This window comes from Adiantum capillus-veneris, chromosome 25 (assembly GCF_014529385.1).
Source record: "Adiantum capillus-veneris isolate H3 chromosome 25, ASM1452938v2, whole genome shotgun sequence".
Lineage (NCBI taxonomy): Eukaryota > Viridiplantae > Streptophyta > Polypodiopsida > Polypodiales > Pteridaceae > Adiantum > Adiantum capillus-veneris.
This window is the reverse complement of record NC_140955.1, coordinates 63,043,958-63,067,199: the sequence shown is the minus strand read 5'-3', so window position 1 is coordinate 63,067,199 and position 23,242 is coordinate 63,043,958.

Sequence of the window (23,242 nt, the reverse complement as noted above, 5' to 3'; positions counted from 1 at the left end):
AACAGCACGCATGAAAGTAGATGGATAGACATTTCAAGAAACCGTTAAAGTGGTTGGAGCGAACGTTCAAAAAAATAACCATAAAGTGTAGTCTCACAAGAACATCTTCAAAAGTGTGCTTAAGCACCATCCATAAATGCCTCACAAAGAAGTGTCAAGGAAACTACCTTTTGCACCACCTTTTCATGCTATTACCCATGTATAATTATTTCAACATCTCCATCCCTTCTTTCTGTGTCAAAATCAACCCTTTCCATCTCTCTCTTTTTTGTTCTCCACCATCAAGGCAAGGTCAATGGTTGAATTTCATAGCCAAGGGTGGAAGCTCGACCGTTGCTCCATTAGTGGTGACGAAGGAAATTTGGAATGGCGGCCTCTACACCAAAACAAACTCCATTGCGCCACAAGGGAAATGAGATAAGGGCACCACCTAGTCTTGGAAGCGTGGGCTAGGACCGCTACACAAAGAGAGAGAGAGAGAGAGAGAGAGAGAGAGAGAGAGAGAGAGAGAGAGAGAGATCACTATGAATGAAGCATTAACCTTAGTGTGTGTACAAGGAATGGATGACTTCAAACACTCCCAACACAAATAGTCATGTAAATTACCAAACAACCACTCAAGGATTAGCCAAGATCACATCAAGCACTCTCACATACATATAAAAGATTTCTCTTAATTAACATAACTAAGAGGAGGAGAGGTTACTAGCATGAAACAATTTGCACTCTAGAATGTGCAAGAATAGAGTGAATGAATGAGCTTATGGGCTCATGGTGAGTGATACAAAGACTCAATGGGACTGAGGGAGGCTTGAAATTACAAAGGGGAAGGCCTCTTTATATAGGAAAGAGAGTGATTAGGAGTGAGGTTAAGATCCAAGTGTAATTTGTACAAATGAAGCTTGATTAGGGACATTCAACCAATGAAGAAGCTCCTTCCAAGTGATTTGTTGACCAATTAGCTCCATCATCACTTGTGTTGTCTTCACTCCTTCCTCCATAGCTTGAGTCCAAGAGCTTCCTTATTTTAAAATGTAAAGAATCTACATAAAATCAATACATATCTAGTAATAATAGAAAGGGGTTGAATGAGAACTTATGAATTACAACAAGATTAAGCATGACTTGAGAGGTGATTAGAAGAGGAATTTTGATGGGTTTTTGAGCTTGAGAGAGAGGTGGAAGGAGAGGAGGGTGAGAAGACTAATGGCTGATTTTTAGAGAAGGTCTCAATGTGGAAAAGGAAGGGTGTGTGTGTGTAAAGGTAGAGGGGGTGGTCTCCACCACAGTTGAAAAACCTGGTGTCCGCCATTTTGGCCATATCTCCTAGACCGTAGATGCAAAAATTATAAAAAAAATATGGCAAGAATCTCCAGCTCATCAGCTACAACTTTGATGAAGACAACTTTTCTTGGATCGGAGTGGAAGTATTTTTTAAAAATTCAGCAAAATCATGTGTCTGGTTCCTTCCTTTACCAAGTCTTCCACTTGGGTCCCATTTGTTTGAATCATCATATGGCTCCAAAGCCATGATGATATGAGCCACTCATGACCCTTGAATCATGGGTGCATGGCTCCACAACCACATCATATCTTTTCTTTTCACATTTACATATTTTCCCTTCCCTTTACCACTAGGTTCTCCCTCTACCTTTCACCTCCGGTGAACTAGTCAAGAAAAAATTCCTATCAAATCATTTTTTTTTAATTTTTCCAAGAGGTTGTTCTCACTCTTTCTTTTATTGAAAACCTCTAGAAGCAAGGAAAACCAACAAAATATGATAAACTAAAATTTGTGATAGGCTCGGATCATAGCCCCCCCAAACCTGGCTAGGGGTATTTATGCCTCTAGGCTACTTTCTTTGATCTTGAGCTGACCTTATCCTGATGTGATAAGGCTTTAGACGCCATCCATTTGTCCTGGTCTTGTGCACTTTACCATCAATGTCTTGAAGTCTGTAAGATCCATTTTTGAACTTTTTGGTGACCAAGAACGGGCCTTCCCATCGAAAAAGAAACTTTCCATCCTTACGAGTGTCGAAGCGATTGTCATATCGAAGCACCAGAGATCCCTTTTTGATGTCTTTGGATGCTAGCTTTTTGTTGAACTTTTCTCTGCACTTCTCTGCTTCTTGAGAGTAGTGGTTGATGGCTTCTTCACGATCCAATTGCAGCTTCTCTAGATCCATGATCCTTTGATGTACTTTCTCCTTTTGAGAGCCTACCTGGCTACCCAATATTCGAAGACTTGTTAACTTCACTTCAATGGGCAAAAGCGTCTCCTTTCCATAAACCAAATGAAAGGGTGTGTACCCTAATGTGGTTTTGAAGGAGGTTCTATAGGCCCATAGAGCTCCATTCAGGTGTTTGTCCCAATCTTGGCGCCTGGCATGTACCTGTTTGGTGAGAATTTTGCAAATGATTCTATTTACCTTTTCCACCAAACCATTGCACTGAGGGTAGTAAGGAGTAGAGTGTTGATGCTGAATATTTAGCTTCTTCATGAGTTCTCCTACCAAGTCTGCTCTAAACCCTGGTCCTCTATCAGATAGTATTTCAAGAGGGGTGCCAAACCGGCAACAGATGTGGTCAAAGATGAACTGAATCACATCCTTAGCAGTAATTCTGTTGGTCGGCATAGCCTCAGCCCATCTAGTCATGTAGTCTACTCCCATGATGATGTACACTTTACCTGACTGAGTGCGTGGTAGAGGCCCTATGGCATCAATTCCCCACTTCTCAAAGGGCCCATATACCTTTATTGGGTTCTGAGGTTCAGCTATGAGCCGTCGTGGTCCTGCTTTCTGACATTCATCACATATTTGACACCAGTATTTGACATCACGATGAACACTTGGCCAAGTAAACCCAGCTTGTAGAACCTTTCTACTAGCGACGTCGTGTGCAAAGTGTCCTCTGCACATATCATCGTGACAAGCTTTTAAAATCTCTTCAATTTCACTCTTCAAAGGCACTCTCCTAAGCACACCATCCTTACCAAGACAATACAAGTCATCATTTACTATGCGATACCTGGTAGCCTTCCTAGCTAACCATCGCCTTTCCCCTGCATTCAAGTGTTTAGGAGCCTCTCCTTGCTCCAGAATGTGCATAATATCTTCCAAGTCCTCCTTGCCTTGCTGAAGAGGAAGTTTGATGGCCACTGCTCCCACTATTGACTCATTTAACTTTGATGATGCCAGGTGGTCTACATCCTTGTTATGGTCTCTTGGCACATGATGTACTTGTGCCTCCCTAAATCTCCTCATAAGAGCTTTGGCTTCTCTCATTTTAGTAGAGAGACGGGCATTTTTGCAAGCCCATGTACCTTGCATTTGCCTTACCAAAAGCATGGATCCACCAAAAGCTTTTAATCTCTTAATTGAATTATCGAGGCACCAACAAAGGCCATGAATTAGAGCATGATATTCTGCTTCATTGTTGGAGTGGACATCTTCTAGAGTGATCCCTTCACCATGGATCCTCTCTCCCAATGGAGATAAGACCACAATGCCTGCAGTTGCCTTATCCTTGGTTCTCTTGTATGCTCCATCAAAGTAGAGGCTATAAGAAATAACCCAAGCCTCTGGAGCTGGAGGTGGTGGAAGTTCCTTTCTCTTCAAATGGAAAACTTTTTCATAGCACTTGTTTGTTAAAATGTCGGCTAAGCATGCTCGAGTTGTTCTTTCAACCTGTATTGTATAATCAAACTCTTGAAGTCGCACCACCCACTTTGCTATTTTGTCAGAGATTTCCATATGTTGTAGTGCATAGGGAAACATATCCTCCACAGTGATAATTACAAACCTCTTCGGCAGCAAGTATGGCCGAAATTTGGTTACTGCAAACATGAGAGCTAACACTAGCTGTTCCATCAGGGTGTAGGCCTTCTCTGTGTTTTCCATGAGGCGGCTAGCAAAATACATAGGCCTCATAAAGGATGTTTTTGGATCTTTTTGTAGGAGGGCAGCACCAATGGCCTCTTCTCCCACACTAGGGTTTACAAAGAATGTTTCTTCCCAACAAGGTTGGAGGATTACAAGGAGTGACCCTAACATTTTTTTAATCTCTCTAAAATGCCCATCACTTTCTTCACTCCAAACAAGCGTCTCTTGACGAGTCAGCTGTTGTAGAGGAAATATCACTTGGGAGAGTAAGTGTATGAATCTACTCAAATATCTTAGCTTTTGCAAGAAAGAGATTAATTGTTTGATGGAAGTTGGGGAAGGTAGATTTAGCAATGTTTCTATCTTTTCAGGATCTACCTCAATTTCATCAATGGACACTACATGCCCTAATAGTGTAACCTTGCTTTCCCCAATGTGACATTTGTCTTTGTTTAGTTGTCCACCCAGTTTAGCTAAACGAGTAAATCCTTCATCAATCTTGCTGAGATGCATACTTTTGGAGCTGTAAATACAAAAGTAATCTATGAAAACCCTTATGGACTTACCAAAGTAAGGTTGGAAGACCATATTCATGAATCGTTGAAAGGTGGCTGGAGCATTGGTGAGACCAAAAGGCATGACTCGAAATGCAAAACATCCACATGGTGTGATGAAAGTAGTCTTTTTCTGGTCCTCCTCTGCAATGCGTATTTGAAAGTAGCCAGAGTAGCCATCACACACTATGTATCTCTCATGGCCTGCTACTTCATTTAGAATCTCATCTTGAAATGGGAGAGGGAAGTGGTCCCTCTTTGTTGTAGCATTTAGTGGCTTGTAATCCACGCACACTCGCGATTTACCATTCTTCTTTGGCCTATGCACTACTGGGGAGACCCATTCTGAATCTTCTATTGGGTATATAAATCCTGCTTCTAAGAGTCTCTTCACCTCAGACAACAGTGCATTTTGTTGCACAACTCCTAATCTTCTTAGTTTTTGTACTACTGGCTTGCTCCCTTCTTTTAGATGGATATGATGCTTCACTGTAGTGACACCTGTAATGTGAGTGTAATCAGAAATAAACAATGATGCATGCTTCTTGAGAACATTTACATAACCCTCCTTTTCTTCTTCCTTTATATCCTTGGAAAACATCTCCTCTAGGCTGGCATCCCACACATTCTCCATTTGGATCCTTGGGTTGTCTTCTGATGAGGTAGTTTCCTTTATGGTGACGCCCATGACTTTGAGAGTGCTATCACTCTCTTCACTTGAACTCTCTTCCTCGTCCATGGATGAGGAGCATCCACTTGAGCTCCACTCATCAGCTGACGTCTCTAGTTCAAGGTTCTCTTGTCGCCCATTCTTTAGGTTATAAACCACCTTCTGACTATGGCCACCTATGCCAGGCCTCAACTCCAAGTCTCCTGTTGCCCAATCTTGCCTAGCTCCTATACCCATGAGCCAAGGTCATCCTAAAATAAGGGGGTATCCTTCTCCCTTTACTAGCATCACATAAGCATCAACCTCTGTAGTGATTCCAAAAACAGAAACTCTCAAAGCTTTCACTACACCCACACAAGTGACAGAGACATTATTGGCCATTTTTTCCCTAAAGTTTGATGATTCCATTACCTCTAAACCCAATTGATGCATTAGATTTTCTGTCATGACACAAACCTCTGCTCCACTGTCAATGTAAGTTTTTGGAATCCGTTGTCCCTTGATTTGAGCCTCCACCAAAGGCACTATATCCTTGAGACCATATGCTTTGATTACACTTACTAGCTTACTTCGCTTTGCCCTCGTGCTCACCATTTTTAACCATTGTCGTCGAAGCTTTGGGGAGATATGAAGTAGTTGTGGCCAAGTAATCTTTGGTCCTTGAGAACTCACATCAGCTGTCAAGTCATAAGGTTGTGTCCGAGATCCCATAAGGAAATCAGAGATGTCAATTTGAGACCTAGTATGGGTCTTTCTCTTCTTGGCTTCATCTTTAGTTGCCCGAGATGTACTTGCTTCATTGCTTGCATCCTTGCTTGTTTCTTTACCTACTTCATCTTGGACACGCACACGTTTGATAGGCATTGTAGCCACTTCATCTATCTTCATCTTCCCTTTAGCTATTTCTTCCTGGTTGCTTTTGCCCTTGAGGACCTCCTCCATCCTTATGATGCTCACATTTGGTTGAGTAGCAAGGGCTTGAGCTTGAGCACGAGGTGGCTACAAAATTTGAGGTTGCTGTTGCTCTTGTGCTTGAGCTCTAGCACGGGGAGGACTTGTTGTCGAGGACCTCTGACAGGGTAGTCATATCTTCTGGGATGAGGGCAATTATACATGCCGTGGCCATTTTCCCCACAATTGTAACACAAAATTTCCCTTGCTTGACGTCGCATTGGTGGCCGATTCCCACCATTTCCCCCAATAGGCCTTCTTGCACCCTGCACAAGATTTACTCTCAACCCCTCTAGCTGGTTTGTGAGATTGTTTATTTGTTGGAGCATATCTTCTTGTTGACCTCTATTGAGGTCTGGTGCATTAGACACATTTGGAGGTATGTGAGAAGCTTCCATAGTTGTGATATTGCCTCCCAAAGCTACCTGGCCAGCTTGGGCTTGATAGAGAATCTTTCTATTCTTTTCCCTAGCAATTCTTAAGGCATCTTCAAAAGCATTTGGAAATTTGCTCTTTACCTTCTCCCTTAGCAAGGGGTACAAACCTAAGATAAATCGATCCTTTTGGAGGCAATTGGGAGCTCGATCACCAGGGTTTAGTGAGTCTGACCATTGCCCCCAAAGTTTCAGAAAACCTTCCTCATAGGTTGCATAACCATGAGGGTCAACTTGATGAAGGGCCAGAAGCCGTTGCCATAGTTCTTCTGCCGAATTGGCTCGTTGAAATCTTCGTAGGAAAGCCGCCTTCAATCCCTCCCAATCAATTCTTTGGGTTGGATCTAGAGCCTGGAACCATACCCTAGCTTCTTCTTTGAGCACCAAAGGAAAAGCTCTCAATTTCAATGCTTCGTCATCCCTTCCAGAGGCAAGGAAAGTCATCTCCAAGTTATCCAAAAAATCCCCAGCATTTTCCCCACTACGCCCAAAAAAATTTGGGAAAGCCATCATAAAAGTGGGTTGCCTTCCTCTCAATACAGCACAAAGATGAAAACGTCTAGGCACAAATCATATCTTATTAAGGGTAGAATAAATGGATTGATAGATGCATTAATCTCAGCTAGATGACGAGGGCCTAGTAAGTTCCTTATGATGTTTTGGAACCTAAGCTTTGTGCTAGCTATTATATGCACAGTTTGTCTAGCAAGAGGTTGGAAAGGTCCATATAAATCCCTATGATTCATGGAGTATGCTTAAAGCAAGATGAAGATGTGAACATCAAAAGATACATTATACTCCAAAATAGGAAATATTATAGGGTCAGGGGACAACAATATCTCTCTCAACCTCTCAGCTCCAAAATAGAAGACCAATCTTTGTTGGAAAAAAATCTTTCTATCAATGCGCACATTCACCCTAAATTCTGAACTGATTGAAAGTTGTAGAAAATGGGATTATTCATTGGTGCATTAAATACAAACTTCCATGAAGCACTTCATTGAAGTTGAGCTCTCTTGGATCCCACCATTTGAGAGATGCGAAGAATTTGCTCACCAGTGATTAGCCTAGCTTTGGTGTGACCATCTTCAGCTTTGTAGAGTTCATAGGGTTCGATGGCTACCCTCTCAACCACCTTGAGCCTTCTTGCTAGTAGTAGTTGGAGTGCATCACCATATGTAGCCTCTTGCCAATACCGCAGCCCATTGATGTGTAGCTCCCCCTCCAAAAACTTGTTAATACCTGAGTTTGAGAGTGCTTTCACCACCTGAAGTCGAGGCTTCAAAGGAAGTGTCTTCACACTAGCCACAAAGCACTCAACACAATGTTTTGACCTAGGGACTTGATGACTACAAGATTTTCCTTCAAGCAAAGAAGGGTGTGTGTAGTTAACTCTCTTTACCCGCATACGTGCCGTTTGTCAATAAAGACGCTTCTTTTCTCGAGCTTCTTGGGGAGACCATAGTGGAAGTCTCGGAGAATTTGATGGATCTTCCTTCATAGGATTGACAGAGCGCTGCTTGAGAACTCCTCCGTGGGGGCACCAATTTATGACGAAGGAAATTTGGAATGGCGGCCTCTACACCAAAACAAACTCCATTGCGCCACAAGGGAAATGAGCTAAGGGCACCACCTAGTCTTGGAAGCGTGGGCCAGGACCGCTACACAAAGAGAGAGAGAGAGAGAGAGAGAGAGAGAGAGAGAGAGAGAGAGAGAGATCACTATGAATGAAGCATTAACCTTAGTGTGTGTACAAGGAATGGATGACTTCAAACACTCCCAACACAAATAGTCATGTAGATTACCAAACAACCACTCAAGGATTAGCCAAGATCACATCAAGCACTCTCACACACATATAAAAGATTTCTCTTAATTAACATAAGTAAGAGGAGCAGAGGTTACTAGCATGAAACAATTTGCACTCTAGAATGTGCAAGAATAGAGTGAATGAATGAGCTTATGGGCTCATGGTGAGTGATACAAAGACTCAATGGGGCTGAGGGAGGCTTGAAATTACAAAGGGGAAGGCCTCTTTATATAGGAAAGAGAGTGATTAGGAGTGAGGTTAAGATCCAAGTGTAATTTGTACAAATGAAGCTTGATTAGGGACATTCAACCAATGAAGAAGCTCCTTCCAAGTGATTTGTTGACCAATTAGCTCCATCATCACTTGTGTTGTCTTCACTCCTTCCTCCATAGCTTGAGTCCAAGAGCTTCCTTATTTTAAAATGTAAAGAATCTACATAAAATCAATACATATCTAGTAATAATAGAAAGGGGTTGAGTGAGAACTTATAAATTACAACAAGATTAAGCATGACTTGAGAGGTGATTAGAAGAGGAATTTTGATGGGTTTTTGAGCTTGAGAGTGAGGAGGAAGGAGAGGAGGGTGAGAAGACTAATGGCTGATTTTTAGAGAAGGTCTCAATGTGGAAAAGGAAGGGTGTGTGTGTGTAAAGGTAGAGGGGGTGGTCTCCACCACAGTTGAAAAACCTGGTGTCCGCCATTTTGGCCATATCTCCTAGACCGTAGATGTAAAAATTATTAAAAAAATTTGGCCAGAATCTCCAGCTCATCAGATACAACTTTGATGAAGACAACTTTTCTTGGATCGGAGTGGAAGTATTTTTTAAAAATTCAGCAAAATCATGTGTTTGGTTCCTTCCTTTACCAAGTCTTCCACTTGGGTCCCATTTGTTTGAATCATCATATGGCTCCAAAGCCATGATGATATGAGCCACTCATGACCCTTGAATCATGGGTGCATGGCTCCACAACCACATCATATCTTTTCTTTTCACATTTACATATTTTCCCTTCCCTTTACCACTAGGTTCTCCCTCTACCTTTCACCTCCAGTGAACTAGTCAAGAAAAATTCCTATCAAATCATTTTTTTTAAATTTTTCCAAGAGGTTGTTCTCACTCTTTCTTTTATTGAAAACCTCTAGAAGCAAGGAAAACCAACAAAATATGATAAACTAAAATTTGTGATAGGCTCGGATCAGTGGTATCATAGCGAAGGTTTTGTTTTGATGAGGAGCAATTATATGAACATGGCAGCTTGATCAACAATCAAGAAGCTCATGTTAAAAAGGTCGAGCTATTAATTTTGTTGAGGTTACAATGATCACAATTTGTATGTAGATGAGTGATCATAGAATCAAAGCAAGAAACAATGAATTTGTCAATGGCAAGATGATTATCTAAAAGAGGCTTGGCAAGCTATTTTTGAAACAAGCATAAGGAAGAGGAAAATTTATCATCTATGCATCCAGATTCTGCCAACCGAAGAGAGTAACAGTAAATTTCAAATTGTTGCATTTTTAAATTATTCTTCTTGTTTACTTTATTGTTTGTCTTTCTTAATCATGTGTTGCAATTGATTACAGTACTTGAGATTTAAATATGAGCACAAGCACCAATTTCTCTTGTTGAAAAATGCATCACCCATCTAGAGCTAACAACTGTTTATAACCCTCACAAATTTCCTTTCTACTTATGGATCAAAAAAATTTAGCTTTGGAGTTTGGAGCTATATTTTGGAGTGTTAATATAGCTCAAAAGTATAGTTTATGCTCTAGCATATGAGATGCATCTTAGGGATAGAAGGGAGAGTGAGAAGGTATTATATATATGTATATCGCTTGGATTTCATCGGTAAATAGTATAGATAGGGGCAAATTATAGTTTGATTTGTGATATCTCTGATGGAGAATTAGATGGAATATCTAACACGCTAGCTGCTTATTCGACTAAGCCTTAAAGTCCTAAAAAAAGAAAGGCAACATCCAACGTCCTGACAGAGCCCTCCCAGAGTGAGAAAAAAAAGAAAAAAAAGGACTCTTGTTCATGGACTAGAAGGCGGATGGTAGCTGACCGGGCTTGACTGCATTGACAATAGCATAGACCAGTGTAGATGGTCCAACTTGCATGTTGATACTCAATAATGAAGTTGGATAGCAACAATCAAGCAACTACAAAATGGTAGAATGGTTGCTCTTAACCGCTGGACAAAGCTAGTAAAATCATAGTTTGTGAGGAGTAGCAAGGCGCTGAAATCCTGATAGCTCAAATTTCCTCCTTAAGCAAGAGAGAATGCAGTGAAAAAGTAGTTTGAAAGTGGCCCCAACCTCATGCCCGAGAATTTAGAAACCAAGTTCCAATGCATGGGAGCATGGTAGCTGGCTGACAAGATCTTGCAATAGCTAATAAAAGGCTAAATGGAGTCTCTGATTCTGTAGCAGGTTCAAGCATGTAGCACATGAGTCGCTAGTTACAAGACGTTGATGTTGCTAGCAAGTTTATAGCCGGGTGAAAGCATGTTAACCTGTCGCGCTTTTTCTGCTAGTTAGCAGTTTCAAGTTAGCACATCTTCAAAAAGTTTGGCATCCGGTAAATTTTTAACAAATAGTATCAAAATTTGTCGGAGGTTGTACATTTGGATTCCTTGTTTCAAGTGCTTTCTATTGATATATCATATGTCATAGATCTTGGAGATGCAACTCAAGTTATTGTCCTAGTTAGCATATGTCAAAATTGTGCTAGTTAGCATTGTCCGGGACATGAAAAAGCATGACAAGTTAACATGCTTTCACCCAGCCATTTGATGGCTCTCATCAACCGTTTGGCCTTGGTGTTTACACCCTCTGCATGTGTAGCTGCTATGTCTTGCCTTTGAGTGAGTGCCTATACGTGCAATTTTCTCACCACCAAGTGAGGCCAAAAATTCTTGCCTGTCGGTGTTCACTATAGTAGTTCTTAGTGTTTTTACTACCTCTCCGATGATTCACCTCCTATAGTCAGGTACAAGCCAGAGTTTGCCAATTGTCTTTATCCCCTCTCAACTTGTCAAGGCCGTGATTACCTCCCAAGCTCAAGTACACCATACAAAGTGTTTGTGACCAACCGATTATAGGTGGGCTCACCCGTCTCTCATCTATCACACACATAATGACCAGCTGCCAACCCCGGGGAGGTCACCTAATAAAAATGTAACCTATCACATGAGTTCAACAGAAGGGTATTTAAAGCTCTTGAAACTTATAGAGATATATATATAGAAGGGCATTATTTTTTCAAATTTGAAAAAAACTTACAGATTTCAAAAGAAAAGAGTACATTATATTCTTAACAAAATTCACAGATAAGGGGTTTTACAAACATGTCTTGAACGCACATGATATGGTAGTTTTACACATAGTGAACCCCCCGAGCCGCCAACGAGCTCAAACCTGTCCCCTGCTCGTACTTTTGCTCAACTAGACATCGTCCTTCTCTGCTCGAAAATGTTTGGCAGTTGTCTTTTGATAGGTGTCTTAATTTATGGTTATTAGCCGTGCTTTACAACTCTAAAAGTGGGACTTACTTGTGGTAAATCCCCACTTTGCATGTATTGCTTACATAGGCTCATTACCACTTGCTCATTGCCGGCTGCATGTAGTTTTCAACATTAGAGAAAGATCTTGCCTTCATAAAAAAAAAACAAAAACAAATCCTTAGAGAACTAAAAGGGATATTCAAAAAATCTCACACTCAAGACCTTAAAAATACTAAGGGGTTGAGCCAGTCGAGCAACCACCACTTCCCAAGGCCCAAGGGCCAATTCCCTCATTCACCCTCTTGGTGGATAGTAACCACACACATGAAAAAGACCTCAGGATGTACCACCTAAGGCCAGTTGACAACCATCTAACAATGCCCCATAACCTTGGGCTTTGAAACCTTTGAAATCTCTCCATGCATAGCTAGTTCCGCATACCTTTAAGTAAGCATCTTTTCCATGTAAAGGACGAAGCATGTTGCAATTTCCTCTGGAAAAGTCTTCCATGCCAACATCCGATGCAACAATGATACTATTTTACTTTTATCCCAATGATAATGCTATTTTATTTTCATTTTCATTTTTATTTATTTATTTGAAAATGAAGACTACAACAATTAACCCCAATTTATTTTGGAGCCTTTGTATTGAAGGTGCCCCGATCGACGTGTGAGCTTGCATAACAACCTTTAACCACTCTTGATCAAAATTCATTTAAATTTTATGTCATTATTTCAAACTATTTCATCCACAATTCTTACTAGCCAATCACAACTAGTTGAGTCATGGCAAAATTGAATTTTTTTGTTATCATTTCTAGATGATTATTTAACAATTGTGGTTTATCATTGATAACTTGATGTTATATGTTTTTCAATCTTCATGTTACTAACCAAGGCACAAAGGCCACTTTTACTCTAATGTTGACAGACACAAAGCCAATGACTCTTCAATACAAACTGTCTCAAGAATTGTGAGCTCCAAACTCATGTAAGTATTCAATTTATAATGGTTTTCACTCTCTATGAAAAGGCCAAATGCCAAGTACTTGCTGCTATTAAAATGTCATCATTAACTTTATTTACTACTAGTATGCTAACTTAACTTCTAGATAGACATATCTGTATCATGAAACACACCCATTGCTCAATAATATCTTTTAAATATTTGATCAAGAAATAAAATCCAACAAGTCAATGAGTATTGTATTCTGCACTTACTTACATTGTAACATTAATCTTACCAACCTATGAGGTATTAAATCTTTAGGTGAAGTTTTTCTTTTTAGATATTCCCATTTGTGGACACTCTTTGTGTCCTTGTATGGTTTTAATGCACGATATGCTGGGCAGGAGGATTGTTAAAATTGTGTCTACTCTTCATGCCCTTACCTCATGCTTGAATAGTTAATATGTTTTGGGTCATGTTGTAATGCCCAATCAGATTTAAACAAAATACCTAACCTTGTAATGTGTTTTAATAGTTAATTTCTCTTCACACTTGCACATTCACAATGAATTTCACATTAGTTTATTACAAACCTTTTGAGGACCCCTACCTACACCTCATATATATGAGGAACCACCTACACTTGTAGAACAGGAAGAGCAACTCATCCCTGGCCATATAAATGATCATGAAACCACCACCACATGCATTGGTATGGTTTATAATCGTTATCTTTTGACTTTTAAAGGCCACCCTAGAGAAGATGCTAAATGGATGCTTGTATTTTTTTTCCAGAACATCCCAAATCTTCTCTAATCATTTCATCACTCACGGTTCGGTTGATTCTCTATTGAGCGACTGAGGACATTTTCTATCCCTAGTAGAGGGAGGGACGTTACAAGACTGGGCACCCTCCTATTGTATGTGGTTAACTACAATTATGATGTTGGAGCGTAATAGTTAATTAATGTGGCGTTTTTCTATTTTTAATAATGGTGAATTGATGACTTGTAGATTGGAATTTTGGGAGTTGAGGAGAAGGCATCGGCAATAGATAAATTCCTTGGCTATTTTACATTTGCACAGTGTTTTAGACCTTTTATCAATAAGCCATTATGGCTGCTTTGTAAATAGGATAGTGAGAACTCACCCTACGAGGGTCATGCAATAAGTGATATGCTCCTTTCATAACTAAAGTGGAACCAAGTGTAAAAGAGGGGCATCTAATTTTTGGCACCGGCAAGTAATATCAAATATTAAATATCAAACTTCACAAGGGGAGCTCTGTGGAGTTAGGGGCTACAATTTTTAGGCCATTCTTGTGTAGATGCTCTTAATTTTCCTCTTTCCCCTCTCTTAACCTATGTCTTGGGCTATGGAGCTTCCTTGTGTCATCTTCTTGTGTAAGAGAGTGTAAGGGTTTGTCCCCTTGCTTCTTTTCTCTATGTATTGTTATGTGTAGATATCTCAACATCTCCGTCTCTTCTTTTTCCTTTCCATCTCTATCTTTTTCCTTATCCACCATCAAGGCAAGATCAATGGTTGAATTTCATAGCCAAGCGTGGAACCCCACCCTTACTCCGAACAAGTGTGAATATATATGAGGTCAGCTAGTATAAACAGCTTGCTGATCGGAGTCTTGGTGTGCAAGATATGCCCGGTCAAAGTTGGGGTCATTTGCAGGCAGAGCAATGTCAGATGGTTTTCCCCCAATTTCAGCCCTTAGTTTGTGGCTTTCGGAAGGTTGAAGTGGGGCAAGGTTCTTATGATTTGTAGTCGGCAAGGATAGGTTTCATTTGGGATTTACAGAGTGGCCAATAGATGTTTGTACAACATATAAAAAAGACTCAAAGTAGGAGCATGATGAAGCAAATTTTTGAAAAGTAATAAGGGGATCTTTTCAACTCCAAGGGGGGCAATCCATGAATGGATTTCATGTGGCAGACCCTTATCCCATATATAAGGGTGGGACATAGAGGTGCATGGTATATCACATGGGTTGTAGCCCCTCCATTTCCACAAGGATAGAGAGGGAGAGAGGGGGGGGGGGGGGGGGGGGGAGAGAGAGAGAGAGAGAGAGAGAGAGAGAGAGAGAGAGAGTCTCAAACATCAAGCTATATTGCCGAGCATTGTGCATGGTGGTGGCGTTTCCGTTCAGTGCCACGGTGGTTGTGGTAGCTGATGTCGGCCGTCAAGCGGTGGGTGATGATGTGTCAGAGATGTCCATAGGGATCATTCTGGGATCAATGGGGCCTCCTTTTTTTTAAATTGAAAGCAAAAAAAAAACCGAGGTTGCTTGGAAGATCTTCGATTTTTGGGTCTCTTTTAAAAATAAGAAATATAGATTCCAATATCTGCTTTGTGATTTCTTAGTTTATAATTCTTATTTTGTAATGCTGTAAGGTTTAAAGTGAAACGTAAAGTTGTTTTCATGTTTTGGTATGTTAGATGGATGTTTGGTTCAATTTTGAAAAAGTCCTTTTTTTTCAAGATTTTTTTGCAGAAAGCGGATCCTTAATCTACGAGTCCCAAAAAAGCTATGGTTCATTTTTTTAAAAATCTATTTTTCGAACGTTTTTCATGCTTTTTGGTATTTTTGAAAACTAACGTGCTTTTTACGATGAACTAAATATAAAAATATTATTTTAGTCACCATCGAGTATAAAAACGACCATCTAGTGAAGAAACAAGATTTTTACGGAAATTATTTTTATGAAAAGAAGCACTGTAAATACGTCGGGGCATTATCAAAAAGTCATAATTATGTTTGGACATAGGATGCAATATAGGTTATTCATAGTCACCTTAGTTTCCATGATACTATCTAGTTAAATAATCTTAGTGCAAAAATTGAAGAAAATGGGAGGTATTGACCACCAAAAGCAAAATCCATGTTTTTAGAAAAGTTTCAAAAGCTATGTGGCTATTCGTGGCAAAGAAGGCGGCACTAGATACTGCCTTGGCACACATTCCTGTCTCACCCAACACCTATAAATTGGCATAGAGAGCTCAATTTTCAGTGCTGACAGTTGCGACCACCATTGCATGGCAATACATACTTATTATACAAAGTGCTGCAAGATCTCCATCACCATCTCCATAAGATCTTCTCTCTAGTTTGTGGGGGAAGAAAAAGTAGAACATTCTCTCTCTGCTTGCTTACTATCTTCTCTTCTCCTTTCACGGTGAGAACGTTCTTCATGGACTCTGTGGAGTAAACCTCTTCGTAGCTCTTATCACCGTTCTCTTGTGGAAAAGAAAGAAGCCTTTTGACAATCGGTAATCACTTCTAAAGCACAGTAAGAAGCTCTAAAATCCATAGCCATCATCTCTTTCTCTCTCTACTAAATTTTTTGAGTAACTACCCACTCGATGGTTGCTTTTTCGTATACAAAGGCATGTATGGAATTATCGGATGTGCATGAGGATGATCCATGTTTTTTTCATCATGTTCAACACGGTGATTTGTGTACATAGTGTGTTGATGACCACACATGAACATAAAAAGAGCTTTTCGTTTCGCGTCATGTAGGTGGTAGGAACATTGTTTTCGTCATGTCTCTCAAACCGCCATGAATCCGGTCAAACCTTTCAAACCAAATATTAAACACATCATTTATAAAAAAATTTCTCTGGGTGTCATGTGAAAGTTCCACACGAGCAACGAGTTATGGTCCAAATAGAGCTTGTTGTCCATTGCACAATCAAAATTCTGGATCGTACGCTCCTTGGAGAACCACCATATAAATTTATCAGATGAGCAAACCCACTAAACCAAATCAAAACCTTGATTAAAATTTATAATAAATGTATTTAGATCTCTAAGATTACTTTGTGAGTGAGTGTTATTAATTGTTCCTTATATCGGATTACCTATGCATGTAGGGGTGCTACCTAGAGGGACTACCATATGACGTCGTGAGTTGGATGAGTGGTTCACATATGTTTTATGTTTTACTTTGGTGAGTTTATTTCAAGTGTTTGATGTACATAATTAAACTTATAAGGGGGCATATGGTTAGTTTCTAAACCATACATGCAAATATGAATAAGGTGGGTTTCTTTTTCTGTTGTAGTTTGTTGCTTGGAGGATTAAAAGGAGGAATTTTCTTTCCTTCTCAATTGGGAGAGGTCTCCACACTGCTATGAGAGTTGACCATGGCAAGGATTTATTCTCTTGTGCTTAAGAAACTATCTACCCCCTTGTCTTTGCACCCCACATGCAACATTAAGTATATAATTGGTTGCTATTTGTTGATGCTCAAGGTGCATGGTCCCTTGTGCAATGGCAAGCTTGTTGCTCCAAGAGTGGGAGGAGTGCCCCAAAACACTACAAAACACAACCTGAAACACAATAGATTTTTTTTTTGGGATTAGAAAATTAGCTCAAAATCTTCAAGGCTCTGATACCAATGTTGTTGAGATGTCAAGCTCAACATGTACGACTCCTGGATGACTATCACTAACAATCATCATCACGGCCATGCCTTGGTGGATACACATATCTTGGCCACTAATACTACAAATATAATAAACCGAGTTGGTCTACCTACTGAAGTGATGGAACACTTATCCATTCACCTCATTCACTAGCGGCTGCATGTACCGAATATTATGAAGAACTTGGTTTCTATTGGGAAGATGGTTGTTGAGTAGGGTTTTCAGGTTAGGTTTAACTCTGATGCTCTCTTTGTCAAAGAGCATAAGAAGAATGGAAGGTTGGTTGCACAAGGAAAGAAAGTGGAAATAATGTTTACTTTGGATGTAAATATGCTTGAGGTGAATGATGCCATGTTTTCACAAGGTGCCGGAGTTGTTGCAATTGAAATTTGACAAAAAATATCAATCATGTAAATTTGAAAGGGATGAAGATGATGCAAATCAAAGAGATGGTTATAGTTTTGCCAACATTTAAAGTTGCTAAAATGTAGAAAGTTGATGCTTGTCAATTTCAAAAGCAGACAAAAACGTCATTTCCTCATGATAAGCATGTAAGCACAAATGCATTGAATTAAGTGCATACAGATGTACGGGGTCTGGCAAAGAATGCATCTATGGGTGGATGTAGATACTATGTGAGTTTTATTGCTGACCATACAAGGAAGGAATGGGTCTATTTCATGCAAAAAAAGAGGTGTTTATGCACTTTCATAATTTCAAAGTTATGGTTGAAAAACAAACAGAGAAATAGAGACTTTCAACCGAATGATGGATCGGATTTTCAGAGAGTATAGATCATTTGTCAGCACTTTCTTTGATGACATTATAGTCTACTCCAAGGATGATAGAGAACATAGACACCATTTTCTACAGGTCTTTTAGGCATTGTGAGATCACAAGTTAGGTATCAATGCCAAAAAGAGTGATTTTTTCTTGCCAGAGTTGCTCTTCTTGGGACACATTGTCTCAACAGTAGGATTACAGATGGACCCGGCCAAGATTGAGACTATACATGATTGGCCATATTTGAATAATGGTCATGAAGTAAGAAGCTTCTTGGGTTTGTTTCTTACTACCGTGGTTCATTCGAAAATCAATTTTACGGTATTCACTGATGATCAGAGTTTATGCTACTTCTTGTCACTCTACTACGGAAGACTGCTAGGACTGATGTGCAGACATGCTTGCGGCAGCCTCAGGCTCTCAAGCGCCAAATGGACTAGTCATCCATTATGGAATGATGTCGTAGGGTAACATAGGGATCCTCTACCCGCTAAGAAAAGGACTCATGAATATGCTTTATCTTCTCTACACCATAGTCGAGGACGACTATGATTTCAAGAGAGAGGTAATGTCATAATAATCAATATCTAATTCTCTTAAATGATTTTCTCATATTAAACTGATCATTTAATGTGGGGAAGTGCCAGGGGAGAAAAAGCTAGAATATTGGTTAAGCTAGCAGACCGGCCACAGTAGGGATCCAAAGGAGGGAAAATAGGGATCCAAAGGGGGGGCCATCTGCAAAAGATCCATGTGCAACAATGGGCTAAAAAGACCCTGAGGTTCAGCCCATTAAGACTTCCAAAATGCTAAGGTTCCAAAATTCAAAGGTTGTGTCCAAAGGGTTAAAGATTAGGGAGAATTGGATGCTTTGTGTGCTCTCCAAAGTCAATGCACATCCCTACATGGGAGGGGGCGAGCTGTTCTTCTAGGGGATGAGAGAGAAAGCCACACACACACACACACACAAGCCCCTTTACACAAAGGGAATTAGGGACACATGTCAGCTCCCTAGCCCAGATGCCCACAAGGTGTGCCCAATTCCTATTGGATGACCCTTGAAGTGGACCAATGAGAATTAAGCTAGAGTAAATCTAGTTTAATTAATTTAAAAACATTTAATAAAAGAAACCAATAAGAATTAAGTCTCCTAGAAGACTATTGGGCAGTCTCCCAAAGGGTCCAATGAGCATTCAGGAGCCCCATGGCTTGCCTGATTCCTATTGGCCAGGAGGCAAAGGGGTCCAATGAGAGTTTAGTTTAATTATTTAATTACCTCAAGCCCTCACAAAAGGGGAAAGGGGGACACATGTCAGAAGGCTATCACTTATGCTGCTTAATTGTAATTGGCTTGACTTGGGGAGGGCCAATGAGGCTGCAGGAAGAGCAAATAGCAAGGGGGACTCGCCCAAGAGAGAGAGGGGGCTGATTTTTGTTTGGCATTATCACACACACACTCAGACAATCTCATGTGTGAAGAAAGAGAAGACTATCTCTTCCCAAGCTTTAATGGAGAACTCATCACCTACTCCAAGCTTGTGAGATAGAAGCCTACCTCAACACTTGTTGGGGTATAAAGCCCAATGTGGTCGCCCAGGTAAGTGGGCGGGCCGCCAGTTATGTACACATATTCTTTTGCAAAAACCTAATAAGAACTCACTATGCTCTACACATTACAGTAGAGTGAGTTCACCATATTGTTGTGCTCTTCTTCTCGCACTCTCTCTCGCGTCGCACTTTCGCTCGTACTCCTTCAACTGGTATCAGAGCTCAGATCGAGGCTCGGGGCAGCACTGTAGGAGGCTAGAGTCACCAGCTCAGATTGGAGTGAAATTTGACAGGCGAAGACATGGCCCCAAATCTCGTGGGAAGGCCGAAGGGCTTGGTGTTGTCAGAATTTCATTCTGAGGTCATCTCAGCCACCGTTTGGCTTCGACAAAGGTCTGCACATGCCATTTTCGACTACGTGGTCTCGGCGGGTGCAGATCCGACTCTGAAAATTTGGGGTTTTCGGCCTACGACTGCAGGTGCTGAGGATATTGACAGTCCCAGAGTGTTGATTTGTGGCTGTCTACACATCGAAGGACGGCTCACAGTTCTTGGAGGCGTGTCACATACGACACGGACGCATCTACACACAGACTATAGGCGAGATCCACTAGTTCATCAGGTAGCTTGTGTTTTCTGCTTGATATTCCAGATTTCATCCTGACATTGCAAGTACTTCCACATGGGATGTATTGTCATAGATGATGTATGTCTGTTGAGGGTTTGCTGGCTGTGAGTCACGCAGCAAACAACCGCCGCAGCGGTTACAGCATATAGTGGGAAATTTGTGGATGTATGACTTTGTGGGAAGTCTATGTACTGTTAGATTTACTGCAGCCTTTTTTGAGGGTCGAGTGAGGTTTTATTGATCTGGGGGATTCTCGAATGTTGAGATCCTTTCGGTGATACAGGTCTTGGAGCGATCCCTCGAGCACCCTTAGATAGGCAACTAGGATGTATTGACTGTGAGTTACACAGTTGGGATTGCATCTTTGCTTTACTGTTGCTGAGGCATTTTCGCAGTCTATGCTTACAGGACAGTGACAGGACAGTCAGAGACAGTACAGGTGCAGGACAGGTTTACCCACAGCTTACAGTGTTAGAGAGACAGTGGTTTTTTGAGCTGTTTTTTGGTCTGTTTTTAGTACACCAGAGCGATTTTACAAAGGCGAAAATGCCAAAATTTCTACAAAATCTGAAGCTTTCTTGGTTCATTTGACAGGTTGATATTGGTTCAAAGGTCAATTTACAGGGGAAACTCTGCCGAATTTTTCCCAGGAAAGTAAACCACTGTGAAGCATAGCTATGGCTGGATCACAGGACACTGCCCTTTACAATATCAAGAAGCTGGATGGAACCAATTTCCCATTGTGGAAGAAGCAGATTTGGCACGTGTTGGTACAAAAGAAGCAGATAAAACCTATAAAGCTCAAGGGGATAAAACTAGAAGATATGGACGAAGATGAATGGAGCGAAATGGATGAATTGGCACTTTCTACCATTATGCTGACTTTGGCAGAAAGCGTTTACTTCAATGTAGCAGACGAGATGTCGGCTTATCAAGCATGATTAAAGATGAGTGATCTTTGTGAGAAGCAGAGTGTAGCTTCACAGGTATACTGGCTTAAGAAGCTTTTTGACTTGAAGATGAAAGAAGGGACACCTATGTCCAATCATCTGAATGAATTCAACACAATCTACAGTCAGTTGTCAGCTCAAGGTGTCAAGTTTGATGAACCTGTTAGAGCTATGTTCCTGTTGATCACATTGCCGGAAAGTTGGGACACTTTTCGCACAGCTTTGAGTAATTCTGCACCTCCATATGGTTTGAACATAGCAGGTGTAGAAGGAAGTCTACTTACTGAAGAAACCAATAGAAAGACAATGGACAAAGGCAAAGGAACAGCCTTAGTTGTCATGGGAAGGACCAAAGAAAAGTACAAAGGTGGAAAGAGGAATCAGTCTCGTAGCAAGTCCCACAGTGCTTAAGGCAAGAGTGACATAGAATGCTACCATTGTGGCAAGAAGGGTCACATGAAAAGAGATTGCATAGAATGGAAAGAAGAAAAAGGCAAAGAGAAAGTTGAAGACCATGGTGAGAAGAAAAAGTCCTCAATGAAGATTCAAGAAATAAATGTGACAAACACTGTTGTAGAGGATGACAGTCTAGTGTCAGGAGACATCTACTTCTTGAAGAATACAATGAACTCAGCTCTTCTTACAGCATCTGATGGAAATGCACTGAGTGACCAGATTATAGACTTAGGGGCATCACTTCATGTGTCTCCAAACAAGGAGTGGTTTACCTCTTATGTGACCACTAAAGATCATGTTCAGCTAGGCAATGGGCAGACATGTGAGATCTTAGGTGTTGGAGATGTTCAATTGAAGTTTCAGAATGGCTCTTCTTTCACGCTGAAGAATGTAAGATATGTTCCCGCAATTACAAAGAGCTTGATCAGCACAGGTTTACTTGATGATGCTGGCTACGTCACCACTTTTGGACAGAACATGTGGAAGATATCCAAGGGTTCTATGACAGTAGCACCTGGAGTAAAGTCTGGAGGACTTTACATGATTTATGTATCAAATGTCTCTAAAAATGTAATCAATGTAATCGAGTAGCCGAACGTTTCTTTGTGGCATAGCCGGTTAGGACATATGTCCAAGAAGGGAATGGAAATCTTGTCTCATTCTGGTTATTTGCCTGGCTTTTCATTTAATGATTTTGAATTCTGTGAACATTGTCTGTATGGTAAGCAAACACAGCAGCCACATAAGCATAGAAGCAGTAGAAGAGATACACAGTTGGCACTTGTTCATAGTGATTTGTGTGGACCTATGCCTAACCTATCTCTAGGGGGAGCTTCTTACTTTATGACATTTATAGATGATTACTCGAGGAAAGTATGGGTTTACTTTCTCAAGCACAAGGATGAAGCGTTTAGTGTTTTCAAAACTTTTGTGACACTTGTGGACAATGAGAGTGGCAAGAAGCTTAAGTGCTTACGCACTGACAATGGTGGAGAGTATGTTTCAAAGGCCTTTCAGGACTTTTGTGAGTCAAAAGGTATAAAACGTGAACTTACTGCTCCTTACAATCCTCCTCAAAATGGTGTTGCTAAGAGGATTAATAGGACCATACAAGAGAAGGTCAGAAGTATGTTGTCTAATGCACAGCTGCCAAATGGGTTTTGGGCTGAAGCTGTATCAACAACTGTTCATCTTGTAAATAGATCTCCTAGCAAGGTTTTGCAGAAGGATTCAGTGCCAGAGATGGTATGGTCAGGTAAAATGCCCTCATACAAGCATCTCAGAGTCTTTGGCTGTGAGGCATATACTCACGTTCCAAAGGAATTTAGGAACAAACTTGAGCCAATGAGTAGAAAGTGCATCTTTCTAGGCTATGGTAATTCTGGTGAGATGGGGTATAGACTTTGGGATCCCGAATCCAGAAAGGTTGTCCGCAGCAATGATGTTCACTTTAATGAATCCAAATATCATTCTAAACCAGAGAGGGTTGAGGAGATTAGAAGATTTGTCTTCCAAGAAGATGGACCTGCACGTGCAAGACAAAATGTCAGGGTTCAAGAGGAGCAAGGACAGGATAGAGTGGAACCACAGGTTGTGACTGAGCCTGAGCCACCTATTGTGTGTAGATTTGGACGTGTCACGCGACCTCCTAATAGGTTTGTTCCATC